The 15,965-nt window shown below is 35.9% G+C and overlaps 1 protein-coding gene across 1 annotated transcript in view; it reads right to left on the bottom strand.

Moving 5' to 3' along the window:
• BMP2K (BMP2 inducible kinase) overlaps positions 1-15,965 on the bottom strand; it is a 122,926-nt gene that overhangs the window by 77,739 nt on the left and 29,222 nt on the right. The window lies entirely within an intron of this gene.

Here is a 15,965-nt window from a genome sequence, read left to right as displayed (position 1 = left end):
ACACGTAACCAATTTTGCTATGGGACATAAGGAAAAACTTGTTGGGAATTATAGGGAAAGACTGTCCACCCAGAGATTTGTGAAGAAGTCCATGCTCTTCCTTTGGCCTTTGGATTTTGTTGTATATGAATCCAATGTTTAGACCTACCACAGCTATCTGTGGCAATGACAGAAAATGGTATCGGAGAAAAAAAAATGACCCAGAATACTGACACAGTTAGGCTACTGAATTAAACAACTCTAGAACCCCCTCCTTCCAGAACTCTTACAAAATATAAGTGTCCTCATTATTTATGTCATAGTTATGTGGAGAGTCTGTTAACTGCACTTGAGAAAGCAAATCTGAAACACATTGCTAGGTATTCTAAAGAATTACTTCTGTCATATCTAAACAAAGACTTCTACCTGAAGTTTTTAAACCTCATCTTGGTATAAAGGCTACTGTGTTGCTTATTGTAGTTAAAAACAAAAAACGGTGTGTCACCTGTATCGATTTGATAGGTCTTATAAAGCAGCATCCGGAGCAATAAGGCACTTGCACTCTGATTCAATGCAAGTAAGTCAAAGGAAAAGTAAACTACTGGGGATAAATGATAGGGGAAAAAGAGCTCCTAAAACACTCCAGAATCAGTATGGATTCAATCCAGGGTCTCCATTTCCCCAACTGTAGATACAAGAAACTGGAAGACTCCCACCTTGTAGGTTTGGATTTCCATATAGATATGGAAATATATACGATGTAGGGGAAATCAAATCAACCAACCCACAAGGTGGTTACCAGGAGAGAAAAAGATGGAATTTGGGAAAGATATTTCAGGTAAAAGCTCTAACAGTGCAGAGTTGCTTTTTTTAAAGTTCAGTTAACATTAATTTCAGATGCAAAAATTAACAAATTAGCACTAAAAAAGTGCTAAACTATTCAAATTTTATTTTATTTAAAAAAATTAAAGAAAATGCTAAAAGTCAGATCTAGACATGGTAGTAGTATAAGTGAAGATAAATAATTTAAACAGCATTTGTTTCTAGATATTTATCTAGAGATTACTTTAGAACAATGCTTCCCAAACATAGCTATACATAAAAATAGCCTAGTAAGCTGGTAAGAGAGACAGAAAGAAAGAGAGAATGAATTTATCTTCAATAGTTTTCCAAGTTCTGACCACAAGTATGAATCAGAAAGTCTCAATCAGGCCTAGTAAATATACTGCTAAAAATCCCCTGGCTCACTGTAGTCTTCTACCTCTGTTTATGCTCTTATGAATATATAATAATATAAACTGTTTATTAACCAGGGGTTGGGGGGTAGTCTCCCAGCTCCTTCTGATATACGACCTAGTGAAGTATCCACTGAACCAGAGAAAAAGTTTCTGGACAAACCATGAATCCTATATATCCATTCTCAACCACCCACAAAGCAAAAGTAAATTTATGCCAGTGAGTTAGCAAAATTAGGGAAAAAATATTAAGTTTTCTTCATAAAACCCCTGCTCCTAAAAGCTAAAGTTTGTTAGTTTCATTAGTCATTGATCTGGCCAAATGTTTTCTAACTTTCTAACATCAACTATGGATTTATACCTAAATAAAGTAAATTATGGTCATGAATAGTGCCTGTTTTGAGAAAAGGAATATTTGTATTTCTCCAAATACTGTATTTTCCAGCATTTTCTAATTATTTATAAGCTAATATTTCTGTTACAAGAATGACTTAGGGGGAAGTAACTAGTTAAAATATTATAGCAACTCAAGAGAGGAGTATCATCTGCTTGCCACCAATCCATGTGTACCAAATTCTACAATACATATTTTTCCTCCCAGAAATCTTTCATTACCAATCCAATTCATGTTCATCACTCCCTCGGAATTTTTATCTGGAGTTTTGACTATATTAACCAAGTACTTCAATTCTCAACTCACTGGATAAATATATCACAGGATTATTGGCAGTTACTACAAATTCCACTTATTATATATCTCTATGTCCAATTCAATATACAGTTTAAGTCCAAGTCAAGGGACAGTCCCATAGTCATAGGACTATGAGGGTATTATTAAGCATTTCAAATAGTCTCAAAATTCCAAGAAAATGAAAGAACTAATGACAAATATTGGTCTGGCAGAGTAAAATGGGTACTGCTATCTTTTGTAATCTATAAATCATGTAATATAGGCATTCCTTCCAATTTGTGGGTATATATTCTGAAAAGCAATGGTTATCAGCCTCCCCGTTTTTTTCTAGGGTAGGACATGGTGTTCACATGTTAAAACAATTCCACAAGCTGCCTAACTTAAATATCACCTCTTTTGTCCCCAACCCAACACAAAAAGTAATCATATTTAAATGAAGGAGTGGCTTTAGGCCAATCTGAATTTGTTTCAATTAGCAATATTTAAATAATGACAATGTAGTTTGTACTTGACTGAATAACACCTTGGAAAGCACTGCTCTAGAGATGCCAGGTGCCTTGGGTAATTGTTTATGAACATAGGCATGTGTTTCCACACACTAACTTTTCCTCCTGATAAACTAGTAGTTATTCCTCTTATTAAGCCATTATTTTTCCATGTTTTCATTTGTTTTACTTTTAATTTGCTGATGGTGTACATATGTATTCAGAAATGTATTCAGAAAGATAACATGAAAGAATGAAAACATGAATGATAGAACCAATTTCTTTATTTTCATATCTTCCTTGAACTTCCTTCCTCTGGCATAGGTATTAATTTACCAACTACAAGTCCCCAAAGGAGTAGAAATTCATCAGTGACAAAATAATCCTGAGAACAGGGCTAAGAAGTCCACTAAGTTAAGTGAACAAGAAAGCAAAGACCTGGATTAAGATATTAGTTTTATATTGTAGTCAGCCTGAGGTAAATCATAATGAGCAAGCCTCCATTTATTTTTTTTTTTTAATGTTTTATTTATTTCTAGGAGAGAGAGAGAGGGAGTCACAGACTGAAACAGGCTCCCGGCTCTGAGCTGGCAGTCAGCACAGAGCCCGACGCGGGGCTCGAACCCACGAACCACGAGATCATGACCTAAGCGAAAGTCGGACACTTAACCGACTAAGCCACCCAGGCGCCCCAGCAAGCCTCCATTTAATTTCAAGTGCTAGCCACCCAGGAAATCCTCCAATTACCTTATACTCATTAAGTTTGTTTTTAAGGCAACTTTAATGTAGGTTTTATCAAATAATGTTTATACAAATGTCTGGTTTCAAAACATATGCATCCTTATATAAAGTTCAACCTCTCTTCCCGCACACCTTTTTCTTTTGACAAAAATAGGATCATCTACACAGACTACAGTAACACATGGCTTAACTCATTCTTTTTAAAAAGCTGTATAGTATGCTATACCACGTAAGTATTATAATTTGATCATCTCCAAAGTGTTGGTCATTCAACATAGTCTGGTATTTTATTTATCTGTCTCTTGCCATTATGGACAATGAATGTTGCATTAAACACCCTTGTACAATCTTTCTTAAGGACTGGTGTTTTCTTCCTGTAGCACAGATTTCCAAGGAAAAGTCTATCAAAGGAAAAACACATTTCAAGTTTGATACTGCCAGATTAAACGCCGAAAGGTTACAGCAACTTCTGGAAGCAACATAAGACACAGTTTTCTCACAGGCTCACTAGAAGTTACTAAGACATTTAAAATTTTGCCAACTTGAAAGAAAAAGACTCATGGCATTGTTATTTCTATCTTGTTTTCCTCTCAGTCTCAGTGAAATTGAGCATCTCAGCCTCTTTTTTGTTGGCCACTTCTATTCCCTCTTCTGCATCTTCCCTTCCTATCATTGGTCCCTTTTTCTAAAAGGTTACCTTCTTCTTTCAGTTGTAGGAGAGCATTATAAAATTCTCTTAACATGCAAGGAGTACAATATTTTCTCCTGGTCAATCATTTGTTCCATTAGGTATGTGGATGGTGTATTTTGCGAATTTAAGGACACATGTTAAATGTTTTTATGAACATAAAAAACAACATGCAGAGACACACACAAAAGTTTGGCTCAGAATCCTATAATTAAGAGAAGAGGAACAATTTTTCCTTCATATGCTACTGTAGTGTTGGATGTTATAACAGGTATGTGTTTTACTGGTAATTGTTACATAATGTAGAAAATTTATTTTAAGTGAATGAGAAAAGTACCTGTCACCTTAAAACAGATAAAGGAATGACACTGCTATAGGGTAAAAGCAGCATACAAAAGGAAGTCACACAAAGTCAAGAGACTTCCAATTAATATATGGTGGCCTAAACCCTAGCATTTACCACTGTACTTCTCCAAAACAAAAATAAAGGATTTTTTAAAATTTGTTTAATGTTCTTTATTTTTGAGAGAGACAGAGCACAAGCAGGGGAGGGGCAGAAAGAGAGGGAGACACAGAATCCGAAGCAGGCTCCAGGCTCCGAGCTATCAGCACAGAGCCCGACATAGGGCTCGAACCAACAAACTATGAAATCATGACTTGAGCCAATGACTCAAAGTTGGACGCTTAACTGACTAAGCTACCCAGGTGCCCCAATAAAGGATTTTTAAAGGCATAAATCCATAAGGTCAAAGAGAATGAAAGAAACAAGACATGTCAACAAAATATGGGGAAATGAAAAACTTATGGACACATGGTAAAGGATTAAACAGAACAGAGAAAGACCTTGGTTGGAAGAGGGAGGAAGCAAGGATGAGCAAGAAGCAAACCTAGTCTAACGGCATAAACCTGAAACACTAAAGAATTACAGGGGCCCTTTGAATGCAGGGATGCAATGAGAAAATAAGAAGAATGTCATAGTCTTCATAAAAGCAGTCAGACCACTAGATTCCTTACTTATCCAATTCCAACACTACACCCAGGCAGGATGAGTTAAACCAGCAGTAACCTGGGACACCAGGCACCATTTGGAGGCAAGGGGACAGGAGAGGGGAGGGAAAAGTATCGTTTTAAAAACAAGAGAATTAAGTAAAAGTCTACATACTGAAAAGATAATCTCCACCTAAAGACCACTGTTAAGCTACAAGAACCAGGCATACAGACATACAGTGCATACTAATCACCAGAGATGAGAGAAGTTCTCTTCTTGGAATAGAAGAGATGGAATAAAAAAAAATACAGAAACTGAAATTTGGGAGTCAGACAATGAAAACAAAGTAAGTTTCTGACTCATCACACTAAAGTGAAACCCAGAATCAAGAAACGCAATTTGCAAAAACCCCTTCCAATCATCACTGTAAAGAGCCTCACTCTTAAAAAAAAGAAAAACAAAACAAACAAAAAAAACAGACATCAAAGTTTCATCAAACATTCACAGAAAGCCTACAACATGAATAAGAGATGAAAAGAAGCAAGCAGGAAAAAAGGAACTTTGAAAGAGATGCTGGGAGCTAAAGAAATCATCCAATGAACCTATAAATATTTTCAGGGTGGAAGGAAAATACTAGTCATAAAATAAGATCAGGGTCCTGTAAAAGGGATATGCACAGAATGAGGAATGACTTTTGCATATTTAAACTAAGAGATCAAAAGGGAAAATTTTTAACAGAGAAGCTAGAAGACAAAATTAAGGAAAATTTCCAGAGCAAAAAAATAAATAAATAAGAGACAAAAGACAGGAACATAAAAGGACCAATCCAATAGATCTAATATCACAATAATAGAAGTTCCAGAAAGAGAAAAAAGAGAAGATAAAGAAGAAAAGTATATCAAAGATATAACACACACATACAATCCCAAACTTGAAATACATAAGCTAACCCAACATATATACAATGAAATATTAGTTATTAAAAAGAATGAAATCTTGTCATTTGCAACAACATGAATGAATCTAGATGGTATAAAGCTACATATGTCAGAGAAAGATAAATACTATATGACTTCACCCATATGTGGAATTTAAGAAATAACACTAACAAAGAAAAAAAGTATAGGCAACAAACTGGTGGTTACCAGAAGGGAAGTGGGTGGGGGATGGGTGAAATACGTGAAGAGAATAAAGAACACACTTATCCTGGGGCTCCTGGGTGGCTCAGTTGGTTAAGTGTCTGACTCTTGATTTCGGTTTAGGTCATGATCTCAGCAACATGGGATGGAGCCCTCATCCAGCTCCACACTGTCAGTGCAGAGCCAGCTTGGGATTCTCTCTCCCCCTCGGTCTCTGCCCCTCCCCAACTCATACAAGCATGCACACTCTCTCTCAAAATAAACTTAAAAGAAAAAAGAAGAATACACATATCATGATGAACACTGAGTAATGTATAATTGCTGAATCACTATATTGTACACCTGAAATATAACAACACACATTAACTATACTGGAATTTTAAAATTAAATTAAAATTTAAAAATTAAAAAAAGATCCATATCAAGGCTCATCATCATGAAATTCTGAGATTCAGGATAAACAGAAGATCTAAAAGCTACAGAAAAAAGTTTTCAATGGTGGCAAATTTGCCTTCGTAAGGGGTGGCTTTAGCCCTATATCTTTATCTGGTCATCTCACAAGCAATGAGTGAATATGTAAGCACAATTAAGCTCATACTATTTTTAAATGGGCATATTATATACTGATGGCATCATCTTATCAAATACTTCATTGCCTAGCTGAAATTAATCTGAAAATTTGTACAGTTGCTTCAACAGTTTTCTATTTCCAAGTCATCATTACTTTCCAAAGATAAAAACAGTAAGATACTGAATAAATAATAGTAAGAATAATGCCAATAAATAATAACAAAAATGTCCAGGAGACATGCTAGAATCCATATATTACTATTAGATGACCAAAACAAAAACAAAAAACCTAGACATTATATTGTGACCAAGACTAGGTATTCCAAAATCATCATTTAAAAGAAGAGACTAACCAGAGAAATGAAACAATAGCACTTGATCCTTTATATTAATAACAGACACTAGAGGGGATTAGAGGTTTTGAAGCAACAAGCACTGCTATGTATAAATGGAAGACAGAGTAACAGCTGTTATAAATTAATGAGCACAAAGTTATAATTTATTTGATGAATGAATCAATGAATGATGGCAAAACACTCCATTAAATTTTCTCTTGGAATCCATTGCAGCAAGGGGGAAGAGGGAGCAAGGCTTTTGGAGTCAAGATCTGGAATTAAATATTTACTCCACCATTACTACTTATATGAACATAAGGCATGCTAACTTCTGAGTCCTAGTTTCCCCATACATTTGGCAAATATAATAAGATCTTGCAGGGCTGTTATAAAGAGTGAATGAGATTACGTAGGTAAAGTGCCTAATATCACCTATTGCATAGATGGTAACTGTTATAGTTACTATGGTTACTATTATGCTGCTGTTATTAACACTACTCCATCTTATGAAGGTTAGATTTAGACTACACGTTTTCAGGAATACAAAGAATAGAAATATACACAGTTAAGATCCAAAGAGACAATATTTACCTGTACAAACATGCCCCAATTACTTGTACAACCAGGTATAAATAAAATGGCATGCATAATTCAAAACCAAAATTAACTTTGTAAAATAATACTTCTTTTTAAAGGCTTGGAAATTTGCAAAAGTTAAAGAAGGCTAAAAATAACCTTTTTTTCCCCCCTAAACATAATAAACCACCTCTATGTTTTAGTTTCTTAAAAGTAGTGTCTAATGGAAAGCAACCCACAAAAGCCACTCAAAATGATGTCTCAATGAACCCTTTCTCCATTCATTTTAGGGTAGAAATGTCCTACAAATTATGTTTATTAAAAAGCATTACTCTGACTCCACAAATATGAAAAACATGAAAAATATATATCTGGACTCTGTCCCCAGTTCCTGGCACTGAGCTTCAAAACCCCTTGGTATTCCCCACAGAAGTGTGTTATGCTAATCAGGTGATTAGTGGTAGGGCCCCTAGCTACCTTTAGATTGGAGGCTGGCCCCAGAAATACTACTACAGGATTAGAGGGTTGGAACTTAGCCTCCTGGCTCCACTCTCACCCCACCTCCCAAACTCTGAGGAGAAAGGAGGGTTTAGATACTGAGTTCAATCACATGGCCAATAATTCAATCAATTGTGTCTATGTAAAGCAGCCTCAAAAACTCTGAATAACAACTTTTAGAGAGCTTCCTGGTTGGTGAACATACCCCTGTGTCAGGAAGAGTGGCACCCCCTGACTCCATGTGGACCAGAGCTCCTGCACCAGAGGCCCTTCCATATCTTGCCTTATGTACCTGGCTTATGTTGGTTGTTCATTTGTATCCTTCATAATAAAATGGTAACCCTAAGTACAGCATTTTCCCGAATTCTGTAAGTCATTCTAGCAAATTACCAAATCGGAAGAAGAATCATAGGAGACCCCAAATCTGTAGGCAAGTCAGTCATCAGAAGTCCTGATGGCCCCCAGGCACCTGAAATAAAGCCAAGCTTGTGGGACCAAGCCCTTTAACTTGTGAACTGAAAATCCAAGAAGTTATATAAATATAGAACTACTATTAAATGTTTCTTATAACCATGGTTCGCAACCTATTTTCTTGCCCAAAACACTGAAAGGCATTACTCATTCCCAAAAATGATAGAGACTGTCAATGGCGTGAGGAGGAAAAAGTATCAAAACTGAGAAGTACAATATTAAGAAAGTGACTCAGCAAGAATCATCAATGTATGTCAAAATTCAAGATGAAGGTTGATGAGAAACAGGATATTCACATGATGTCAAAGTATCAAAAGGAAAACAATTCCTTTACAAGGGAGAAATCTGGGAGTCATAAACCCTCTGCATTGACAGTGACATCATGTGCTTCCTGACGTAATGTAATATGAAGTAAACAGCATCACCTACTTTTGTTAAAAACCTTTCTCCCAATAAATCTTAAGGCCTTCGGCTTACATGAAACGGGCTAGAAAAGTAAGGAAACTGATATCAAAGAACAACAATCAGACAAAGTCCGAGATAATGACTCTGGCTAGTTGTCTTATACAGTGTGGTGGAGTAAAAAAAGTGATGGGGGTAGAGTCATTCTAGATTTTAAAAGACATTACAATTAAATGCAATACACAATCCTTGATTAAATTCTAGTTTTGAAAGGAAACATAAAACATTTTTGGTGAAAGAAACCATAAAACATTTTTGTTCTTGGTGAACTACTTGGTGAAGTAGTTGGTATTGTGTCACTTTACTTATTAGTATTTAATGGGTATTTAAACACATATATATTCTTAAAATGCATACACTGTCCTCTATAACCATCATACCTCTGTCCCACCTAATGAACAATAATTCTTCTGATACAGTCATAATTCAAAATTATCCATGTGTTTTTAAAAATGTATAAAGAAAATATTGTAAAATGTTAGTAGTAGTTGAACTTAGATGATGGCATATGGTTATTCATTATACAACTCCTTCAAGTTTCCCAAAGTATTTTAAATTTTTCATGATTCAGGTGGAAGAAAAAAAAAAAAAAAAAACAAGGAACACAAGTGATTCCACACCTAATTCCCCAGGTAATTCCCCTCTCCCTTGCCATCCAACAACCCCACCACCACCACTGAGAATTATTATTTTACAAGAAAGATACTGCTGCTGATTATCCAGACTCACAACTTCCCCAAAGACACCATATGTCTCTTGCCACAGAAAATGTTTATTGTATCCTAGATACCTGAAGCTCCAACCAACATCTTGACACACACAAGCACTTCATGTTTATGAAAGACTGGACTTTAGTAGCATTTACTCCTATCAAGTTTGTTTTCCTAGGGAATGGAAGAAGATGGAAGGATAAAATCACATGTGGTCTTTCTGTATGGTGTGTATCACCATACATCATGCAAATCAACAAGACAGAGGAAATACCAAGCTGTCAGCAACTTCTGGTTTCAACCACTGCCAAAGAAAACAATGTCATTTGAAAACTATCTTCAAGATAAGTGGAACAGGCACTTATTTTGCTGTGAGATTTGAGCCAGAAGAATGATCCTCCTACTCAATGACCACTGTCCAGTGATATATCAGAGTTTCATTACTTTAGGTTAAGGCAATGACTCCAGAAGTTTCTCTTAAAAGTGAAAATACTCCTAAAAAGGATTACTAACTTAAATTCTTGCCAAAGCTATCATATCAGTAAGTGCTATCTAGCACAAAGCAATGAAAGAATGAATCAGGTACATTTGATTAGGCAGGAAATGAGAGGAGGAGGGGTTGGAAAAAGAAGAAAAGGCAAAAGCACAGCATTCACACAGCCCTGACAATATACACAGCATTTCTAAGTACATTATCTTATTTACCACTCATAATATCATGAGGCATTGTAACTGACACTACCATTGTACAGATGAGGAATAAAGTCAACACTGAGAAAGAAGATAAGCAGCTAGTCCAATAACTCAGAGCTAATAAGATGGAGCCAGCTACAAGTCTTTTCCCCCCAGAAACCTCACATGCTAATGATATTCACATGCACACCTGTCCTTGTTAGTTATGTCAGAAGAAAGCTCTCGCTACTTTTACATTACAAATGGGAGGACTTAGGGAAAATATTAAAACTGAGGAGGAACAAAACAAAAATGGATAATTAAGAGAAATAATGTCTTCCCCACTCCCAGAATTTTCTTCTTGATAGAACCTTAATGGGCAATGTTCCTTACAAAGAAGAGAGAGGTCTTAGGTCAAAACCATGTTTGATTTGGACTGCACAGTGCCTTAGAAGAATGTGATATTTCAGATGATAATCTAGATTTTTCCATTTCTCTTTATAAACTTAGAAAAAAGGAAACAGTAGATTCTCATTCTTATATGACATCAATCAGATGGACCTGTCAGTTGGTTGTACGTGCTCTATCGTGCATCTGAACTCTCTCCAATCTCCACATTCACTAGCCCACTTCACTGTTAACGTTATCTGCCTGGCCTGTGCAAGCATAGGTATTTGAGTTTGCAACCCCTACAACAAGAACTTCTAAAAATTTATCCACCACAATATTTACACTAGTTACACTCATTCAATTCCTCTCTCCTCAACGGAGTGCAAGTTCCATGTGCACACCCTGTCTGTCACAGTATCATCAAATGTTCTGAGTACCACCTTGTCTGGCACGCAAATATTTAAGTGAACGAATGACTTAACATTAATAAAATGGTTCTTCTGAAAGCAGTTATAACTGATAAACTACAATTGCTACATTGATCTTCTGTGAATAAAAAGCAATTAATATGAGCCATTGTTTTCCATTGTTGTTCATTATACTTCTAATACACACCCTAAATTCTGAAAACAGGATTTCACCTCTTTACCATATAAATCACTCATTCACCCCTTCAACAATATATATTACCTGTTCATAAGTGCCAAGTACTGTACTAGGTGCCAGAAACAAAACTTACTATAAAAATTTCAGAAACCCTCTTTCCCTGTGTGAGCTTACACTCTACAGAGTGATTGAAACAAGATAAACATATATAGGAGATAGTGGAACATTCTGAGAAGAAAATTAAGTGGAGATGAGTAAGCTAGAAAATTTTGTTGGGGGGAGGGGAGAGGTCAAAATGTTTAATCTAGATGCATAGGGATGGCATAGGATAACTCTGAGTGAAGATGGAAAGTGAGGAAATGAGCCATATGGATACTGGGACATGTGCAGCCAGGCAGAGAAATCAGGATGTGCAAAGTCCCTACGATTGGAAGCCTGGCCAAATGAACAAAAAGACACAACAAAAAAAGAATTCAAAGAAATAAAAGGGAGCCAGACCATTCAGGGTCTTATGTATGGATGAGAGTAAAGACCTGGCTTTCATTCCAAATAAAATGAGAAGCCACTAGAAGGTTCTGAGTAGATCACTGACATGACTGAATTCATATTTTAATATGACCACTCTGGCTACTGTGTGGGTATTAGACTGCACGCAAGATTGGAAGTAGGAAAGACAGTTAGCAGGCTACCCCATAGTAATTCTGTTGAAAGATCATCATGTTTCTGAAAAAGGCAGTGAGAACAATAAGAAATAAAAAAAGTCTAGATATATTTTGAAGGCAGAGCAGACAGGATTTCTTGACAGCCTGGCTGTGAGATATAAAAGAAAAAGGAATTAAGAAAGACTTCAAGATTTTTGGACTGAGGAACTCGAAGGATGAAATCACCATTAGCTGAGATGGAGAAGACTGTACTGGAAAGTAATTTAACACGGGTGTCTCATTTCTGCAAATCTTGTAATAAGCAGAAGCACTAACTGCCTCTGTTTTGGACTATCTTTTTGAGATTGCATAGGTAACAGCTTTTGAAAACAGAGCCAGTATATCCCTCAGAAGCAAAAGGCAGTTTTGTTCACTGGCTAGCATAATAAAGATGATAATGTCTCCCTTCTATCCTCTCTAGAGCAGACTTAATGAATATTATAAAAGATTCTGGTTCCCTAAACTCAGGGTTCCTCTCCTGTAATGCAATCCGCTGTATGCACAGGCATCACCTGGGACCTTTGACATAGCCCATAGACCTGTGAGAACTAAGGCTCTAAGAACTGGAGCAAACACTCAAACTCTGGCTGCAGCTCTTGCTGTAATCAAATCCTTTGTCTCATGTCTTCTGATAGCATCCATGTAACTATGCCAGGCTAATCATCAGCTTACAAGTAGGGTAAAATCTCAAAACGCTTTACAATGCTCGACAAACAAGGAAGGTCTGGGGCAGAATCTCAGGAGCAGAGTATGGACACACTAAGTCAGAGATGCCTACTGGATATTCAATTGGAGATATAGAATTGGCAATTACATTTCCAATGTAAAGTCCAAAGAAAGAGATATCTTATTTATCCTTATTTATAACTGAGAATTTTAATCTTTTGTCATTATTTACAGCCACAATGAAAAGGGACAATGTTGTTCCTGTACTCCCCCAAAAAAAATCCCCACAAATAAATCATTATTTAATGGGGCACCTAGGTGGCTCAGTCAGTTGACCATCTGACTCTTGATTTCAGCTCAGGTCATGATCCCAGGGTCATGCGATTGAGCCCCGTGTTGGGCTCCCTCTACCCCTCTCCCCTACTTGCACACACGCTCGCTAAAATTAAAAAAAAAGCAATACTTAATAGTAAAACCATCATTACATTTGTTAACTATGATATTCTAAAATCAGTAATAATTTATAATCTCTTTATATGCCTGATGGATATGAAGATTAGTAAAATATTACCACCATAATCATATATCAAGAAACTTAAAATACTCATACTTTCCCTCATGAGCTTGTTTATAAAATTATATCATAAGGAAATTATTAGTGAAGATGTGGAAACCTGTATTTCTATCAAAATGCAAATGACTAGGCAAATAATATCACAAGGGATGGCATTTTGTATAGGCATTACAAAAATGTCAATATAACTATAACATGTAATACACTATACACAAAATAATCTTAGTTGGCTTCATGGTACGGCTGAATTCAGGACAACAAATTTGTCTTTCAACCAATAAAATTCCCCTTTTGGACAACTAATATGAGATGGGTTCCTTTTGTCTGCAGTTCAGAATCCTAAAGAAGCATCAACTACATTGGGCATTGGATCAGGCCTTGGAAGCTAACCACACATTTTATAAGCTTACTTCCATTGGAACACAAATATCATGAATTCCTCATTAACTGAGAACTATGTGTGTAAAATATTTCCAAGTTAGAAACTGAGAAAGTAAAATTAATGATTTAGCATTATGATACTCTTATGTTTGAGGTATTAGATAACAGTAAGATAAAATGGGTGAATACCATACTGATAGTTTCCTATAACAATTAATACCACTTTGGGATCCACTTTAGGATACTAAACAGAAGACATTATATATTTGCATATACCCAGACACTCAAATATGAATACCGTCACCAAACTTACTGATAACAGATTTTTCAGATCATTGTCAGAATTTAACGCTCTCACATTTCTATTTGAAACAGATTGTAGAGAACATCATAAATTCTTTTCAATAATTACAACATGGAAAATTTCCCACTTCTTGAGACTGGACAGAATTTCAAAATCAGTTATAAGTTATCCCTAATCAAGTCAACTAAATGAAGAGACAAAACAAAGTTTCTGACGGGATTCAAAGTTTGAGGGGAAAAAAAGAGTATATGGAAACCAGTATGATGACAGACCAATAAGTCTGTGTATTATATAAAATGGCCCTGAAATTCCTTAAATGACTTCCAAAATGTGTTAAGAAATGTCTTCATCTGAGGCACCTGGGTGGCTCAGTGGTTAAGCGTCCGACTTCGGCTCAGGTCATGATCTCGCAGTTTGTTAAGTTCGAGCTCTGTGTCGGGCTCTGTGCTGACAGCTCAGAGCCTGGAGCCTGCTTTGGATTCTGTGTCTCCCTCTCTCTCTGCCCCTACCCAGCTTGTGCTCTCTCTCTCTCTCTCAGAAACAGTAAATCAACAAACTTTAAAAAATTTTTTTCAAAAAAAAAAAATAGTCTCAGACATTCCATAATCTAGTAGAAGATATGAATAAACAAATAAAGTAGCATAACAGGTGAAGTAAAAGAGTTATGTTCAAGATCTATGGAAACAAAAGGAGTTGTTGTACATGTGGGAAAACCAGAAAAACTGTCACTAAAAAAGTAACATACAAGCTGAATCTTGGAAGAATGTGCAGTAGTTTCTAAAAAGGTAAAANGATATTCTAAAATCAGTAATAATTTATAATCTCTTTATATGCCTGATGGATATGAAGATTAGTAAAATATTACCACCATAATCATATATCAAGAAACTTAAAATACTCATACTTTCCCTCATGAGCTTGTTTATAAAATTATATCATAAGGAAATTATTAGTGAAGATGTGGAAACCTGTATTTCTATCAAAATGCAAATGACTAGGCAAATAATATCACAAGGGATGGCATTTTGTATAGGCATTACAAAAATGTCAATATAACTATAACATGTAATACACTATACACAAAATAATCTTAGTTGGCTTCATGGTACGGCTGAATTCAGGACAACAAATTTGTCTTTCAACCAATAAAATTCCCCTTTTGGACAACTAATATGAGATGGGTTCCTTTTGTCTGCAGTTCAGAATCCTAAAGAAGCATCAACTACATTGGGCATTGGATCAGGCCTTGGAAGCTAACCACACATTTTATAAGCTTACTTCCATTGGAACACAAATATCATGAATTCCTCATTAACTGAGAACTATGTGTGTAAAATATTTCCAAGTTAGAAACTGAGAAAGTAAAATTAATGATTTAGCATTATGATACTCTTATGTTTGAGGTATTAGATAACAGTAAGATAAAATGGGTGAATACCATACTGATAGTTTCCTATAACAATTAATACCACTTTGGGATCCACTTTAGGATACTAAACAGAAGACATTATATATTTGCATATACCCAGACACTCAAATATGAATACCGTCACCAAACTTACTGATAACAGATTTTTCAGATCATTGTCAGAATTTAACGCTCTCACATTTCTATTTGAAACAGATTGTAGAGAACATCATAAATTCTTTTCAATAATTACAACATGGAAAATTTCCCACTTCTTGAGACTGGACAGAATTTCAAAATCAGTTATAAGTTATCCCTAATCAAGTCAACTAAATGAAGAGACAAAACAAAGTTTCTGACGGGATTCAAAGTTTGAGGGGAAAAAAAGAGTATATGGAAACCAGTATGATGACAGACCAATAAGTCTGTGTATTATATAAAATGGCCCTGAAATTCCTTAAATGACTTCCAAAATGTGTTAAGAAATGTCTTCATCTGAGGCACCTGGGTGGCTCAGTGGTTAAGCGTCCGACTTCGGCTCAGGTCATGATCTCGCAGTTTGTTAAGTTCGAGCTCTGTGTCGGGCTCTGTGCTGACAGCTCAGAGCCTGGAGCCTGCTTTGGATTATGTGTCTCCCTCTCTCTCTGCCCCTACCCAGCTTGTGCTCTCTCTCTCTCTCACAGACACAGAAAATA

The sequence above is a fragment of the Crocuta crocuta genome, unplaced genomic scaffold, assembly GCF_008692635.1.
Source record: "Crocuta crocuta isolate KB4526 unplaced genomic scaffold, BGI_CrCroc_1.0 scaffold236, whole genome shotgun sequence".
In the NCBI taxonomy this organism is placed as follows: domain Eukaryota; kingdom Metazoa; phylum Chordata; class Mammalia; order Carnivora; family Hyaenidae; genus Crocuta; species Crocuta crocuta.
The sequence above is the reverse complement of the archived record's forward strand: the minus strand, read 5'-3'. Positions and strand labels throughout refer to the sequence as shown.